An 18,844-nucleotide genomic window follows, 5' to 3' on the forward strand; every position below is an offset into this window, starting at 1 on the left:
GCAAACCAAAACCCCAGCACCGGCTCCATAAACTAACTCTCAGATGCCTGAGAGGGAAATGGCCTCCTGCTTGAACAGTGCTTGAAAGGAGGCTGGGGTTGGGGCTGGAGCCGGGGACTAGGGCTGGGACCTAGGACCTGGGACCTGGGACCTGGGACCTGGGACCTGGGACCTGGGACCTGGGACCTGGGACCTGGGAACTGGGGCCTGGGGCCTGGGGCCTGGGGCCTGGGGCCTGGGGCCTGGGGCCTGGGGCCTGGGGCCTGGGGCCTGGGGCCTGGGGCCTGGGGCAGAGCCGGGGCTGGGGTTCAACTGGTAATGTTTGCCAGCAATGCACAAATCCCTGGATTCGATCCCTAACACTATATAACTTGGGTGGAATGCAATCCCAGCCTTTGGAAGGTAGATGCCAGAGGATCAGAGGTTCAAGACCATCCTCAGTGAGTTCTAAAAATGCCCGGGCTATATGATAACCTGTCTCAAAAATAAAAATAGCAGTTTGGAACCAGAAAAATGGATGAGCAGTTAAGATGTGTACTGTTCTCCTGGGGGCCAGAGTTCAGCTCCCAGCACCCTAATGTTTTCTTTTGAGAGAGAGTATGAGAACATGCTTACAGCCAGCAACAGAGAAAGTTACTGGCATCGGATAAACAAGGCCAGCCGTGAGAGATTTGCTGAGAAAGCCGAGGGAAGGCAGCAAAGTGACTTTTCTCTCTAAAGTGGCAAGTCATATTGACTGATGGTGTCACACATGTATCTGCAAGTCAGGAGATGAGACCATGTCTCCCTGCCTGCCAGGTCCCTGCTGTGTTGACAGAGGCTATGCTCTTCCCTAGTGTTCCAGATCAAGCTGCTTCCCAGGAGATCACAAAGATAACACAGACAACAGAAGTAAAATCTCCAACTGAGATGTTTTACAGACAGAAGGGTGACACAGACATTTAGATCACCCCATTGCTCCAGTGTTTCTATCCTGGGGGGTGGGAGGGAGATTCATTCATGGAACCCCAGTTTAGTTCACATAGAGAACAGTTCAAGCAAAGCCAGTCTTGGTTTTGGTCTTGCTGTGAGGTCTCAGTATGAACTGTTTCCCAACCAAGGATGGTGACTGAACACCTGATCCACAGCTGGTCTTTCTACCTTTGGGATGTCAGGACTAGCTGGAGTGGCCAAAAGGGAAGACCACAATGGTCTCGGTCCACTCTGCTGGTATGTCCTCTCTGTTCCCTGAACTGCCAAGCTGTGAGGAATATGTGGATACTCCCCACACTCCTCCTCCCTCTCCCCTCTTGCACTAGAATATCACATGAACTGAATTCAGTCATCCGAGATGGTAAGTGCTTTAACACAGAGAAGTGGCCCCCGAGCCTCCCCAGGTGGCCAAGGCTTTTCCTTTGCCCTGACTTTCCATGGTGAAGACTGATCGCTAAAGATACAGCCCCAAATTTGTCCATGGGGAAATCAATAACAAATCAAGCCGCTCTTCACTCAGATTTATTGGCATAACCAGGTGAGGCAGCCAAAAATCCCCAAGAGTGGGCTGTTGATTAAGAGTCGGGCAGCCGGGAACAGGCTACGGGCGGATTTCATGCCTGTGTGATAAATTCAGCTGCCGACGGCAATCGGACAAGTGGTAACTCCAACGGATGGCTCCTCAAGACGTGGGGGCATATTTCATCCCACTTACGGCTTGATGCCACTAATCAGTCTTAATCTTGGCGTGACTCACCAGTGCAGAGGAGCCTTCTGGAGGGCTTCAGCATGAGGCTCTTTGTCCATGGTCTTTTGGTTTCTGTACACTAAAATTTTTGAGGGAATTCTCCTCAAGTTAGAGTTTGGAAAAGTTGTTCCTTTGGGGGTATATTCTGAGAATCTCTTCCTGAGATCCGGCAGCAACACCCAGGTTGCTCACACTGATGCTTTGAGTTTGAGGTGGAGCTGAAGGACCACACGGATGGTCTGTGGTTTAGCATCTCGAGGCTGCTGGCATGGGAACAAGAGACTTGATGGGAGATAATGATCACACCTTTGCAAATGCTAACGTTTCTTTTAAAAACCAAGCCCTGCAATTAAAACAGAAAGTAAGGAGAAAATCAAGACAATGAAATCATTTTCTTTTCTTTCCTGAAGATTCCAAATTCTCTGGCTCTTGTCTTTTAGTTTAGAGCAAGCATAGCCTGTCACCCCAGTGGCACCTTAAGTCTTCACTCCGTCTCAGAACCATCTTGCATGTGAAAGGTTTTTATATCCCCCCTAACAATTTTCACAGCTGCCTATATTTATAAGAAATAATTGAAAATGACTGATGTGAGTCACACTCTGTGTTCATGGGACTTTGGGGACCGGGATGTTGGGTGACTTGAATCAGGACATACAGGTGCACATCTCTGGCTAATGTCCAAGTTCTGTCAACACAAAGCAGGTTTCAGAGAGCAATCTGAGAATCCAAATCATCCTTGATTCAGAGCAAAATGAGTTATAATCCCAAACATCTGCTTCTTACAAATAGCGGCAAGCGGATGAGAAGCACGGGGTCTCGTGCTGAAGGTGAGGTCTGTCGCCTCTGCCGCCGACTACTCTCTCAAGCAAATGGTCACCCTCTCTCAGAGAGAAGGCTGGGTGCCTCAGTGTGCAGTGGAGGGACAGGGGATAGCAGCAGAGGGGGGACACACAGGCTGTTTGCAGAAGGGCTCTGCCTCTGGCCACAGCATCATCACCCCATCCTCCGTGTTTCTTCCTATGAAGAGGTAGGATGGCCACCCTCAGAACTACATGGGGGCAAGCTTGCAGATGGGCTAACCATCCTCAACCCTGAATGGAGGCATGCTCACAGGTGGGATCTTTGAAAGGCATGCCACTAGAGGTTCTGACCTCTAGGGATAATAGAAGTTCCTGTTACAGCTTGCTCACATGGTACTAACCAGGGAGTGGAAAGAGCTCAAACTAGAAGTAGTCCTTGAGACCTTCCTCCAGTGACCTGCTTCCTCCAGCTAGACCCCACCACCACCCCTGCCTCTTAAACATCCCGGAACTTCTCAAAACAGCAGCACCAGCTGGATATCAAGTAGTCAAACAAACACGTTAGCCTCTGGGGGATACTTATGTAGTATGTTAGCCTGTGCATGATGTGTGTAGGGCATGCTATGTCTGTGTGTCGTATGGTGTGTGTGAGTCTGTCTATGGTTTTGTGTGAGTCTGTGTGTATGTGTCTGTCTATGGTTCTGTGTGAGTCTGTGTGTATGTGTCTGTCTACAATTGTGTGTGAGTCTGTGTGTATGTGTCTGTCTACAGTTGTGTGTGAGTCTGTGTGTATGTGTATGCCCATGGCTGTGTGTGAGTCTGTGTGATGTGTCTGTCTACAGTTGTGTGTGAGCCTGTGTGTATGTGTCTGTCTACAGTTGTGTGTGAGTCTGTGTGTATGTGTCTGTCTACAGTTGTGTGTGAGTCTGTGTGTATGTGTATGTCTACAGTTATGTGTGAGTCTGTGTGTATGTGTATGCCCATGGCTGTGTGTGAGTCTGTGTGATGTGTCTGTCTACAGTTGTGTGTGGGCCTGTGTGTATATGTCTGTCTACAGTTGTGTGTGAGTCTGTGTGTATGTGTCTGTCTACAGTTGTGTGTGAGTCTGTGTGTATGTGTATGCCCATGGCTGTGTGTGAGTCTGTGTGATGTGTCTGTCTACAGGTGTGTGTGAGTGTGTGTAATTTATATGTCTATTGTTATGTGTGAGTATGTGTAATGTGTATGTCCATGGTTGTGTGAGTCTGTGTGTAATGTGTATATCTATGGTTGCATATGTATCACTGCACAGGTATGGAGATCAGAAGACAACTTTGGGTGTTGGCTCTCTCCTCCCACCTTGCTTGAGACAATCTCTTGCCCACTGACATATCTTCCTGGCTGCCTGGTCTGCAGGCTTCTGCAGGTTCTTCTTTCTCTGCCTCCCTCCTTACCTCAGGGCTGAGATTACAGGCATTTCTGTCCTCCTGTCCAGATCTAGGGCTCTGAACTCAGAACCTTACACCTGTGTGGCAAGCACTTCACCCAATGAACTATCCATCCCTCGCACTCAGCATTTCACATTCAAGCCATAGCAATGGGTGGCGTCCATCACTGCTTACATTTTAGAAATGAGGCTGAGAAAATTGTCAAACTCAAGAAAATGCAGGAACAAGAAATCATCCCCAAGCCTCTGGACTTGCTTTCTACAATGTCAGACCCTCGTGATCAACTACTTCCCGAAAAGATTCCTTCTAGCATGTTCTCAGAATGGTTTTATTGTGAGTTAATGTCTGTTATGTCGCTGTTGCTGTGACAAGACACCATTGTAGAGGGAAGGGTGTATTTGGGTTTACAGTTCCAGAAGAATCAGTATCCATCACTGCAGAGCAGCAAGACATGGCAGCAGGCATGGTGACCGGTGGGAGCTGAGAGCTTACATCCTCAGAGGCAAGCACAAAGCAGAAAGAGCAAGCTAGAAGGAAAAGGGAGGCTTTAAGCTCTCACAGCCAATCCAGTGACACAAGGTCACACCTCCTAAGCCTCCCAAAACAGTGCCAGCAACCTGGGACTAAATATTTAAATATGGGGACATTTCTCATTGAAACCACCATGGTCGATATTGCCAGTTTCTTACTGTGCTTACAAATCAGAGTTCGTAATAGGTGCATACATGTAAGAAAAACATATAATGGGTCTAAAGCTTGATTTGAAGCAACATTATAGGTGTCTATCTGATGGGTGGCCTGAACTGTGTTCATGTGACCTTGACTACTAAAGGATGTCATCTGATATTACTCCTTGCATTCAAAAAGTGGGAAAAATAAACATATATGAACTTTTACTGTCATTGCATAAGGACATTGCCCTGGAGGGCCCCTGAGGACCTCTGACCTGGATGGAATGACAGCATCAACCAGATCACTGTCTCCTATATTCCCACCTTTCGCGCTGTTTCCGAGCTCAGTGAGATTTTGCTTATGGAAATAACAATCAGAATGTAAACAGGAAGCGGCTTGCTCATTAGAGGGCCTGGGAATTTGCCACACAATAGTGAAATGCATATGGTTAATAATCACTGGTATAGAGTAAACACTCTAAGAATTATTATAATCACGCCATCTCCATGGAAATATTTATTTATAATGAATTACACACTTACAAGGGAATTTATTGAGCTAAGTGGGGAACTAATTACAGGCAGCCGATTCCGATCTTAAAGAAAGCGGCTTCTGTTCTTCCTGTGGGTGATTGGCTAAAGAAGCCCTTTCTTCACATGAAGGGTGATCTCCTGTCTCTGCCCAGAAGACCAGCTCACCCCTATCCTGTGCATCTGGCAATCTGAACTGTTCTGGATCCACCAGAACCTCCTCATCCCATCACCCTCTCAAGTTCAGAATGCCACCCGGGACCTGCTCCAGCAGAAATGCCTGGCCGTAAGTCGGAACCCCAGCCATCGATTTTGCCACGGTTTTCTCATGTGAGGATAGGGACGCTGCCATCAAAGCCACTGAGCAAGTTCTCAAAGGCAAACAGAAACAGTGGCATGCTCCAGGAGAGTGTGTGGGCATTTTCTCAGTGGTTATAGCTGCTCCTGAGCAGGATCAATGACTAATTCACTATTTGCAATGCATAAAAAAAAATGCCGGCTCTGGAATGGGGTTAGGAGGGAGTGAGAAAAAACCCAGGAGGACTGTCCACTACTCATGTGGGATTACTGCTCTCTTCTCATGGAGGAGGACAGTCCACTGCCTATGGAGGAGGACAGTCCACTGCCTATGGAGGAGGACAGTCCACTGCCTATGGGGGAGGACTATCCACTGCTCATGAGGGAGGACTATCCACTGCTCATGGGGGAGGACTATCCACTACTCATTGGGGAGGATAGTCCACTGCTCATGGGGGAGGACTATCCACTACTCATTGGGGAGGATAGTCCACTGCTCATGGGGGAGGACTATCCACTGCTCATGGGGGAGGACTATCCACTACTCATGGGAGAGGACGGTCCACTGCTCATGGGGGAGGACTATCCACTGCCTATGGGGGAGGACTATCCACTGCTCATGGGGGAGGACGGTCCACTGCTCATGGGGGAGGACTACTATCCACTGCCCATGGGGGAGGTCTATCCACTGCCCATGGGGGAGGACTATCCACTGCCCATGGGGAGGACTATCCACTGCTCAGGGGGGAGGACTGCCAACTGCTCACCAGGAATAGCATGAGAGGATGAAGGCTGGGCATCAGAGCATGAGAAAGTCCAAGTAAGCTAGTAGTAGAAGACAGAGATGCTTCCAGAAGGAGGGTACCAGGTAGGACTACCCCAAATACTGCAAAACCATCTGCACAGACTGTTCATATAAGAAGACATTGAGGCTATGACCAGCAGCAGTGTGTCTGTGATTCCTGTCTTTCCCCTGGTCAGATAAAGACAACAACCAATGGTCTTGTGAGATCCCAGAAGGCCTTAAAGTTTCTCCCCCTTCTCCTGCACCTTACTTGCTCTCCTAGAAGCCCAGCTCACCCTCTGGAAGGTAGATCACGAGGACTAGTGGACAGCTGAAAAGAGCAGCCACCAGCCAGCTCATCCTGCCCTCTCTGTAGGGGATGAAGGGCAGAGAAGAGATACAAGGAGTCTTAGTTATTTTTCTATTGTTGTAATAAAACACCATGACCAAAAGCAAGGTGCAGAAGAAAGGGTTTATTTTAACTTATAGTTCTTAGTGGAGAGTCAGGGCGGGAACTCAAGGAAGAACCTGGAAGCAGGGACTGAGTCAGAGATCAGGGAGGATGCTGCTTACAGGTTTGCTCTTTTGTTGATTGGTCAGCGTGATTTTCTTACATGCTTTAGGACCACCAGCCCATGCTGGCACCGTCCGCAGTGAGCTGAGCTGCCTCACGCTAATCGCTAACCAAGAAAATCCCGCGCCCACAGAATTGCCTACAGGCCTCTCCATCAGAAGCAGTGCTTCTTCCCAGATATCTCTGGCTTGTATCAAGCTGACAAAACTCTAACCATCTCACAGGGTCCATGGCTGAGGAGTGTCATCTAGTAGATGAACTAGAAATATGAATAAGTAGTCAAGTAGGATTGTTCAACCTTTATAGAGAAAATATCAAGAAAAGGCTAGTGTCTTAGGGTTTCTATTGCCGAGAAGAGACATTAGGACCACAGCAACTCTTATAAAGGAAAACATTTAATTGGGTCTAGATTACAGTTTTAGAGATTCAGTCCATTGTTGTCATGACGAGAAACATTCTGGCATGCAGGCAGACACGGTGGTGAAGGAACTAAGGAGCTCTATATCCAGAGCAGCAGTCAGCAGAAAGGAAGACTGAGCTAATACGCTGGCTTGAGCTTCTGAGACCTCAAAGCCCACCCAATAGTGACACACTTCCTGCAAAACCCATACCTATTCCAGTGAGGCCACACCTCCTAATAGTTCTGCTTCCTATGGGCCTGTGGGGGCCACCAGCACAGCTGGGTTTTATATATCTCAGCTGTAGAGTGGCAATACCAGTCTCTGCCCAGTTTTCTGTTCTTCCTAGAGCCTAGAACACAGGGACAGGCTAAGGAATAGCACTTGCTCTTATCCTTGTAGAGTCTACTGTAAGAACCACTGTTGTAGCTAGTCAGCTGCAAGTCCCCTGAGAACATGAGAGTTGTAAAGGCAAGCAGAGACACGGAAATATATGTGTAGAAGACAAGTCACACACTTGGAGAATGCTCATATTTAGAAGGCAGAGGGTTATATCCATCACACATGACACACACACACACACACATGCACACACACACACCACTGACAGGTATACATAACTGATCCATGAACTTGAAAAAGAAAGTACTGGGAGCACAGAATCCTCAAGCATAAGTCCTGGGATTCACTCAGTAGAATTACATTTCCCTTACCGACCTAAATTCTCCTTGCCTAATTGAGACAAAGGCTCTCTGTCCAAGCTGTACCACGCCCTGCGCCATTGTCCCTGGACTTTGGCAGGGAGAGTATTGCTAACCCAATGCCCATTGCAGTAAGTCATTTTCCTCCATGGTGGGGTGACCTGAGGACACAGATGCTTCAGCTAACACACGGGCCCTCACAAGCTGCTTCAATACCTTTCCTCAGCTGTCCTCTAGACTCTCACATAAATGTAGATGCTGGTGTGGCATTAAAACTCTCTCATGCCATCCTAGTGGTTAAGCCTGTTCCAGAAGAATGCACCTGAAGGCCCCATGACCTTACCATACCACTGTCTGGGAAAAGAGCAGGTATCCAGGCACAGGAGCCCATAGTGCCAACACCATGACATAGGACTGGTTCCAAGGATCCAAGCTTGGATACAGCAGGAGAGAACTGTGAACTGATGAAGTGAAGGTCCTATGAAAACATCTGGAGAGACACAGAGACCAGAGCCCAGGGTGACAGGGAGCGAGAGCAGAATGCAGGCTGAGGTACTCTGCAGTAGCTGCTGGGCGGAAGCAGATTCTAGAAGACCTGACAGGCGATGGGAGTCCCATGAGCTCTGAGTTCTGTGTGGAGTAGAGGGCATTTTGGAGACAAATAACTTCCCTTTAGTGTGGTCCTCGGGGTTCCTAAAGAGAAATTTCTGCCATCGCTATGTCTGTCTCCTTACTGTGACTCCCAGGACTCAGACCCTAGCATTTGGCCACATGATTTATGGTGGGAGCAGTAGCCAATGACCACAGGTGGCTACTCAGAGAGACCCAAAGGAAAGGATGGCTGATATGTGAGTACCACCGGGACATGGCTCATAGAGAAGAAAGAACCGGTGGGCAAGCTCGGTGTGTTGGCATGGCCAGGGATCTAGGAAGGAGGACTCACATCGCAAGGACTGGGTGACATGTTAACAGTGCCTGACCGAGGGGTGGGAGCATCGCTGTGTGCAAGGGAGGGAGCCTCACTGTGTGCAAGAGAGAGAGCCTCACTGTGTGCAAGGGAGGGAGCCTCACTGTGTGCCAATGCTTTGGGAGACTGCTAAGTGAAGGTCATTAGACTGTCCAGAAAACAGTCAGGAGGCAAGGGTGCCAGGGATAATAGGAAGGGAGGACCAAGAGGAAAAGGAACAGACAGGGCTGGACCTTCCAAGCTTCCAATGTTGCTTCGAGTTCCCATTCCAACTCTATGCGAGCTGAACACACAGGGTGGCTCTGGACACAGGGACCACATGGCTGTGAGCTGAACGCACAGGGTGGCTCTAGACACAGGGACCACATGGCTGGCCTTAACTCTTGGGAGCACCTCCAACCACTGTGGAAAAGAGCCCAGGCTGTGCCAGAGCGGAGGCTATGAGATCTATCGGACAGCTCAAGCAACCACCTGGGGTAACGATGGTGTCACCAGAGCAGTATGGATGGAAAACCTTGGTGTATGACATGGGAAACTGAGAGTAAGTACAAGTGAGAGGCAACCTCGCTCACCACTATACACCCATGCAGAACAAACATCCACGGGAAAGAGCAGCTCTAACTTCCGTTTGTTCAGGAGGGTTCATAGAGATGAGTTGTCCAGCTTTCAGGCTCCGGCTGTTAGTATCACATTGATCAACCTTTGGGCCAATGTTCAAATATTGCTGAATGATTTTGTGTGCTGATTGCATTAACAGGACAGATATACTGACCATAAGGACCGAGTAATAAGGCATGGGCTGTGGAGGTGGTAAACTGCTCGCCTTACAGGTCCAAGGACCTGAGTTTGATCCCTGGTCCTACTTGTACAGTCCCAGCGCATTGACAGGCAGCACCCAAGGAATGACTCCCAAGGTCGTCCTCTGGATTTCGCAGGCATACACGCATGTACATGCACACACATACACACAGACACACACACACACAGAGACACACAAACACCTGCATGTATGCATGCATGTGTGAGAACACAGAGAGACTCACATACACACACAGAGACACAGAGACAGACACACAGACACACATATGCATGCATGTGCATGTGCACACATGCACACACATGTGTGCTCACACACAGACACACAGAAAGACATACATGCACCCACACAAACACATAGGACCAACAGATAGACAGGCAGATGCACTATACACATGTGCACAGATTCACACACACAGAATGAGACACACATGCATACACATGTGTACATACACAGACACACAGAGAAAGACAGACACACACACAGAGAAGGACATACACACAGACAGAGAGAGATAGACAGGCAGACAGACAGACAGATATACACATATATACATACAGAGAGACATACATGCACACACAGAGACACACACACAGAGAGAGAGAGAGACAGACAGACACACACACACACACACACACACACACACACACACACACTGGTTCCCTGGCCATGTTCTTGCCGTGCATCGTTTGCACCAATCACCAGGAAATCATTCGTTCTTGGTGTGCTGTTTCCTCTACTGTAGCCCAGGGGCAGAAGATCCCACCCTGATAAGTGAGCAGGTGCCCCAGGAAACTCCTCACATAGTACACTTGCACACAGTAGGGTCTTGGAGAAGGTACAATCCATTCTACCCATTCACACTTCACTCCTGGGAAGCCACATTGTGTGTCCGGATCACGTCCACAAAGGAAAGCATTGTCCTTGAAGTAATGGGGACACGTTGGCTCCGGTGCCCTGCCTTTGCTAAGACAATAAATTTGGGCACTAATCCTTACCTGAGATGAATCCATTTTCACCGCAGTTCTACACCCAAGACGAAAGGTTCACGGCTGCACGTTCCTGTTAGTTACAGCTCTGTGTAATCTGGATGCGAGAAACCCACTCTATCATTAGCTTTTATCATAGGTTTTTATCGCTCTCCCATCCACATTCCAATTAAGAAATTTCAAGTTTTATAATAGATCAATGAGTGGGCACCACATCATTAATTTAATGAGAACATTTATTTGAGGATTCAATTCCTGTGTCAATTCCCTTTCACTTAATTAGTAAAATTATCAGGAAAAGTGAAATTCAGATAGAGATAGAACATTTACAAAGGTGAAAAATGAAATCGCACAGGTAATACACACACACACAGAGGCACACACATGCTCACACACATATACACACATACAGGCATACACACATGCATGCACACACATAAACACATGCATATGCACATGCACACATACACACAGAGACACACACACAAACACATGAGTGTGAGTGTATATGCACACACACATATGCATACACACAGGCACAAGCACACACAGAGACACATGTGTGCACACACACACAGGTACACACATATACACACTGGCAAACATGCACACACATACACACTAGCACACTCACACAGAGCAAAAGAGACACACACGCATGCACATGTACACATATACACAAGCACATAAAAGTGCACACATATGCACATGTATACACACAAAGACACATGCATACACACCAGGAAATCTGCAGCTGCCTGATACACTCAGTGTCTACAGAAACACCCTGAAGACACTGCTCCATGCCAAGTGAGATGTCACCACTCTCGGTGGGTACACAAAAGCTTTGTGTTGTTTCTTACTGTCGCATATAAAAGCATTGTAAACATCTGCATGGAACTGTGCATGACTGGAAAGGACACTGCATCAAAAATACAAAGCTGATAATTATGCTAAAGTTTTGAGTAGGACGCAGGCAGCTTTTCCCAAACTGACTGACTCGGTGGTCACTTGCTACACACTGCTTCTCCTTTAATTCTGCAGTTTGTGCTTGCATCTTCCTTCCTGCCTTCTCCTCTGAGTGTCCTCTCCTCCAGGGAGGCTGCACCCGATTTCTCCTAGGAGAAACCCGCAGCCACCCGCATCCCTCACCCCTCATTCTCTCCCTCTCTCGGATTGAAAATTCTGAATAAGTTGAGGGATTGAGAAAGGGAGTGACCAGGAGTGGGGGCAGCAATCAGGATGTAAAGTGAATAAATTTTTTAAAAATCTAAAAGAATAAAATTCTGAATAAATCAGTTTTGATTTCACAGCTTAAGCATCTCCTGTATGTATCCACTCCTGAGTCCCAGCAGTGTGTGTGTGCCTGCATGTGCACACAGACAGACAGACAAAGACTCAGACACACACAGAATCACATACAAACACAAACACACAAAGGGACACACAGTGAACCACACAGAAAATCTCTCTCAATCTCTCTCTCTCTCTCTCTCTCTCTCTCTCTCTCTCTCTCTCTCTCTCACACACACACACACACACACACACACACACAAACACACACACATACACACACATACACACACACACACACACACACACACACCATTCCCAAAAGATTGTTTCTCTGGAGAACTTGAGTTGATAGGCTACACAGTAGTGAAGTTCTCAGTTTCATGAGTTGGGCAATGATGACTGCTGATGGTGATGGTGATGGTGATGGTGATGGTGATGGTGATGGTGATGGTGATGGTGATGGTGATGGTGATGGTGGTGATGGTGGTGGTGATGGTGCTGATGGTGGTGAAGGTGATGATGGTGGTGGTGATGGTGATGATGGTGGTGAAGGTGATGGTGGTGGTGGTGATGGTGATGATGGTGGTGATGATGGTGATGATGGTGGTGATGGTGGTGATGGTGATGATGGTGATGATGGTGATGATGGTGGGGATAGATAAGTATTCATGAATTTAACTTTTTTCTACTTGAAAAAAGCATAAAAGAATCCTTCCCAAGTTCTATCCACTGAGCAGCACCCACACCACCTCCCATGCCATCCTGCTGTACTCAGTGCCAACCTCTGTGTTGTCTTTCCATTCCTCCCATTGCTTCTGAGTGAGAGATGCACCATGCCCAGGGCAAGAAAGGCTTTCCCCACTCACCCCTGGGAGCTCTGCTCTCCAGAGCCCAGCCCTCCAACCAGAGATGACAGAACACAGCACACTGCTGGCCTCCGGCTGAAGCACAGCAGGAGAACAGACAAGCTCGGGAAACTGAGACCCCTATTGCTGCATCCAAAGCTGTGCAGCCTGGAACATTTAAACAGCCTCTCTCTGTCTCAGGGTCTTAAAATGAAAACATTGAGTCTTATCTCAGAGGACCTTAAGGCTACAGAGTCAGGGAGCCTCCTGCCTGGACATACAGTATCTCCTGACTGTCCACTATAAACAGGGACATGCCTATATTCATATCTTTTATCACAGGTGTCAACCTGGATCCCTATTTTAGAGCATATGCATTGAGAGGCCCCCAGGCCACTCTTACTTAGGCTCTGCTTCTCGGTAGGTGCCTACCTGGGGCTGGGGCTCAGAGGGAAGCCCCTCTGCCTAATTTCTAGTAGCTGTGGGGGTGACAGAGGGTAAGAACAGTCAGATGTGGGACCTGTGAGTGTCTCCTCAGGGCTCAGCTGTGTTGGGGTGGGGTGGTTGTACTGTTTTCTTACTTATTGTGATGGTTTATATACGCTCAGCCCAGGGAGTGGCACTATTAGAAGGTGTGGCCTTGGTGGAGTAGCCATGACACTGTGGGTGTGAACTTTAAGATCCTCATCCTAGCTGCCCGGAAAACAGTCTTCTCCTAGAAGTCTTCAGATGAAGATGTAGAACTCTCAGCTCCTCCTGCACCATGCCTGCCTGGATGCTGCCATGCTCCTGCCTTGATGATACCAAACTGAACCTCTGAACCTGTAAGCCAGCCCCAATTAAATGTTGTCCTTATGAGTTGCCTTGATCCTGGTGTCTGTTCACAGCAGTAAAACCCTAACTAAGACACTTATGCCCTATGAATCCAAGCTTAAGGGACCATGAACCAGCTTGTTGGGTTCCTCGGCTGACAGGAGCACACTGGAGAATGAAGCTCCCCAGAAAGACGGAAGCCCTCTCCTAAGGCAGTGAGAAGTCCTTGTGTGTACATGAACAGAAAAAAAAATAAAAAATAAGACGGGACGGAAAGAAGAAAGGACTCCAGAAAGAGGGAAGCCGTCATGTCTGACTTCACAGCTGCTGACAAATGGCTTTCCTCAGGAAATACGTCATTTTTAATCATTTAGAACTTGTTTGCATCACTTAATCCTTATCTCAGATTTTATCAAAATGTGCCAATGTTTAAACTAAATTAAAATAAGCTAATGTTTTCAAGCAACTGCTTGCCTACCTCAGTGAGGTCTCGATGACTATAAACAAGAAATTTGGGGCAGAATTTTTGGAAACACATGCCTCTCCTACATCTGCAAACGGGAGGACCCATGTCTCCTTCCTTGGCCTGATGGTGGCTGGCCTCATTTCAAAGATCATGCCTGAGGGTCTCAAGCTCCCTTCCCTCTTCACAGGCTGCTCAGAGGACAGAAGGCAAAGGGACAGAGACCGGAGGCCCAGTGGCTTGCCTTCTCCACCTCTGTTTGATTACATGCTTCCCTCCACCTAGTAATAATTCCAGCCAACCAGGAGTCAAGGGGGCATTCAAGGGTACAGGATCATGGCTGTCCCTGTGGAAGTGCAGTCTGTTTGCTCAGTCCTTCACAGTGAGATTTCTAAGAGGAGTTGCCAAGCCAGAGGAGAGGCCAAGGACACACACATAGATGACCTCCTTTGAATGGCCACCATAGCCAAGAGAGGATATAAAAACCCGAGTAAGAAAACTCCCTGGCCACACCCTCTTGCAGCCAGGAACCCCTCTCAGCCCCCACTTCCCAAGTCTGAAGACAGGTGCCCAGGAGCCCTCTAAGGATGGGTTCCCCAGGAACAACCTCTTTCGATCTCTAAAGTGGGGAGTCTCTGAGCACCATCTGGATTTTCACATCGCCGTGAGTGTGAGATCCAAGCTCTCAGTGTCTGTTTGTTGTTCCTGGCTCTGTTCTAAATTCCAGGCAAATACCACATAATCCGAGGGCATCTCATCTCTGGGGCGGAAGCTCTATTTACTGGTGGACCTTACGACATCTCTTTCTTTCTTTCTTTCTTTCTTTCTTTTTTTTTTTTTTTATTTTTTAACCCTCTCCTTTTGTTTAAAAATTTTACCTTTATACTCTTGAGTGCCCTGCTGCAGAATTCCAGAACAAGGGACTGCCGCAGTCTCGGCCTTTCCCATGTAGCTAGGTGCTTTGAAACTGTTGCCTTGGAAGGGTCATTTGTGTCCACTAGAGCCCCCACTTTTGAGGAGCGTGTCTAAGGAGGCCACACAGAACCCAGCACTCTACAAAAAGCCAGCTCCCAGCTCTTCCCTGATCTCCAGTTCCTTCCCTGCAGCGCCTCTTCTGTCTCCCATCCCTTCCCACCACAAAGTTAGAATGTTTTCATTTCTCTGTGCAGCTAAGAGCTATTTCATACAAATGTTAGATTTACCTATCCCTTGGGGTGAGCATTTATCTCTGGGAAATCTGGGTACTTCTGGCCTCTGAGCTGGGTTTTGGCAATGCATGGGAGATGGTTTCTTCCTAGTGGTGCCTGAGGCTACCCCTCCACTTCAAGGCCAATGTGCTGAGGGGATTCCCAGTCAGTCTCCAGGCAAGCCACACAGCACAGGCTCCAGGACTTGGGACTTGGTGCTGATGACTGGTGGTCTATTGATAAACAAAGATCTCTGAAAAGCTCTTGTCTAAAGGACTGTGGTGTTCTCTCATCTGGGATGGGTGCTTATATTCTGATGTGTTTGTTTGTTTGTTTGTTTGTTTGTTTGTTTGTTTCGCCTGATACTGCATGATCCTTGGTGTGTAGACACTGAGCTTCTGGAAACCAAGGCTTGGGGACTGAGGTTTCAGACAGTGAGGCAAGAGCATGCATACCTCCTATGCATCCCCTCAAGGCCAAACTTCCACTGGCCTAGCCATAGACAAGTACATTATGACTCAGTGGTCACTGGCAGAGGTCTAGTTAGATTCAGGTGCAGCCATTACAGTTACGAGCATCTGCTCTCGACCCCAGCCCTTTCACCTGACGTCCAAGCCTGCCTTGTGGGCTCCTGTGAAGAAGAGTTAGAGAATGAGAGGCAATCTAGTAGCCCCTGACTGGTTTGACTATAGCTACCACCCACAGGCTACACTCAGATCCACCGCACATTTTCTGAGCCAGAAAATGAAGGCCTTCTCGGGTTCTCCCAAGCATCATGAGAGCCCCACAGAGTGCAGTGCTGTTCACTGTAGAAGGAGCTCCCACACCCTCAGAAGGGGGGTTGTGAAGTCCTGGGGCCTACACAGGCTCTAGACTAGAAGCTCACCTTTCTTGAGGTAATTGCAGCCCAAGCCCTAGGCAGGCCCAAGAATAGGAATCAATCACCTTCTTCTATTGCAGTGGCCATAGCCCCCGTCAGACAGTGAAGTCTCTGTTACCACAGTGGGACTGCAGCAAGCTGAGACAGATACAGGGTGGTGACAAGTCCCAGCCACAGTCATCTTGTCCCCAAAGCAGAGCCATGCAACCTCTCTCAATGAAACCTCAGAACCCCCCAATGTGGGAGTCAGTGAGCTTTGTGCAGACCCAGAGTGTCCTCCTTTCCAGCCTCTGTACCAGGCCACCCGGAGAAGGTAGAGGCAAGCAGCTCTTCAGGAGATGATGAAGATCCTGGCACTGGTACAGACTTCCTGAAGGAACTGGAAAGGACTCCAGCAGGATCCAGGAAATGCCAGGAGGCCATTGTGATGGTAGATACTATAAATTTGATGGAACAAACAAACTCTGGGCATGGCATGAGGTCGCTTCTGGATTGGGTTAGCTGAGGTGACAGGACACACTTTAAGTGTGGGCGACACCATCCTGTGGGCAGGGATCCATAACATCAGGAAGAGGTGAAATGAGCTAAGCCCCAGCAACCATCTCCCTCTGATTCCAGGGCGTGGCTGCAATGTAACCTGCTGCCTGACCCACCACCACGTCCTCCCTGATGTAGCGAATCGTACCTCAATTCCCACGCCAAAACACCCTCAATTCCCACGCCAAAACAAACCCTCTTGTTTTTTGAGTTGTTTTTGTTGGTTATTTTAAGCCAATAAGAAGGAAACTAACCAATACAGTGTCCTAGACCAGAACAGATCAGGCTTCTGTGGGAGCTGGCTAAGTCTGGAAGGAGATCGGGTGACCATCTATCCAGACCTGGTTCCTTTGGAGCTGCAAGGGAGGTCTGAAACAACAAGGCCATCCTCTGGACAGGATCAAAAGCAGCACCTGCTGAACTGCAGGGAGTGATCCTGCCTCTTCTCACTGCCTGGGGCCAAGGAAATGCTTAGTGTTCATTGGTAGCTGGGTCCCTGCACCCCTGCCAATGCCATCACATGACCCTCTCTCCTGTGTCATCACATGACCCTCTCTCCTGTGTCATCACATGACCTTCTCTCCTATGTGGTCACATGACAATCTCCTGTGTGGTCACATGATCCCCTCTCTTGTGTTATCACATTCCCCTCTCTCCTATGACATCATCACATGACCCTTCTCTCCTGTGTGGTCACATGACACTCTCTCTTGTGTGGTCACATGATCCCCTCTTCTGTGTCAGCACATGATCCTCTCTCCTATGTCATTACATGACCCTCTATCCTGTGTCATCACATGACTCTCTCTCCTGTGTCATCACATAACCCTCTCTCCTATGTGGTCACATGACACTCTCTCCTGTGGGGTTACATGATCCCTTCTCCTGTGTTAGCACATGATCCTCTCTCTTGTGTCATCACATGACCCTCTCTCCTGTGTCAGCACATGACTCTCTCTCCTGTGTTATCATGTGACTCCTCCTTCCTGTGTCTTCAAGTGACAGCTCCCTCCTATGTGGTCACATGACCCCTCACTTCTGTCTCTTAGGATACTACCCTCTTAAGTTTTGCCTGGACAATCCAGGCTGACCTGAGTGAAGTCCTTCACTCAGTTGCATTTCAAAGGAGATTTTTGCTCTAAGGAAGGCTGTGTTCACAGGTCATGGGTGGGTGTGTCTTCTGGGGGTTCTATTCACCCCATCTCAGAACCCTCTTCCCTAGCCTGAGCCTCACTTTCTGCTTTTCAGAAATGTCCCAGTTCCACCCCACCCCAGCCCCAACCCCAGCCTCAGCCTCACCCCAGCCTCACCCCAGCCTCACCCCAGCCTCACCCAAGCCCCACCCCATCCCAGACTTAGCCCTGCCCCAGCGCAGCCACAGCCTCAATCCCAGCCCCACCCTAGCCCAGCCTCAGTTCCGCCCCAGCTCAACCTCACCCTAGCCCAGCCCCCACCCCACCCCAGCAATATCTTTTGAATCCCACTGCTGCTCCTGCCCTGCTGGAGTCTTAGAGATCAGAAACAGCAGGAAGCCTCTCATCTGGGGACAGATCAGGAACCAGCTCATGGGCATCCGGACCCACAGAAGGGGCCAGCCAGAAACTTAGTGGAAACAAGGTCTTAGGTCACTGGTAGGTGTGAAGTAGGCTGAGGTTGGAGCTGCTCAGCCCGGAGCTGCTTGTATTGTCTTTCCTGGGGACTGGTGGAAGACACCTTCAGAGCTCAGTCCTCTTGGAAACAGGCATGGGCTCTGTCACCCCATATATTTCTGCGGCCACAGTTTTTGGGGGCAGGAAGAGGTATTCTGAGTCAATACTTTCCTAAAAATAAAAACTGAATACTATATTCCAATGTCTTAATACAGACTTTCTAAATTCAATGTATCTTCTCAGGAGATTCTGGCTCCTGTTGGTTTGGGGTATAATCTCTGGGAGGGGAGCCCTGAGCAGCTTTGGGGTTGGGTCTCAGCTTGCTGGTAGCATCCTGCCCCTGGAAATCAGACACACGGTTGTTTTAGAAAGACCTGACATAAAGCGACCTACTTATCCTTAGCGTCAGAGCTGCCAGGCTATCCAGCTCATTAAACATGGCAACCCCAGTGTAAGCCCTTCGTCCGCTGCCCCTGGCATGGAAGGCAGTCTTTAAAG

This window comes from Arvicanthis niloticus, chromosome 2, assembly GCF_011762505.2.
Source record: "Arvicanthis niloticus isolate mArvNil1 chromosome 2, mArvNil1.pat.X, whole genome shotgun sequence".
Taxonomy (NCBI): domain Eukaryota; kingdom Metazoa; phylum Chordata; class Mammalia; order Rodentia; family Muridae; genus Arvicanthis; species Arvicanthis niloticus.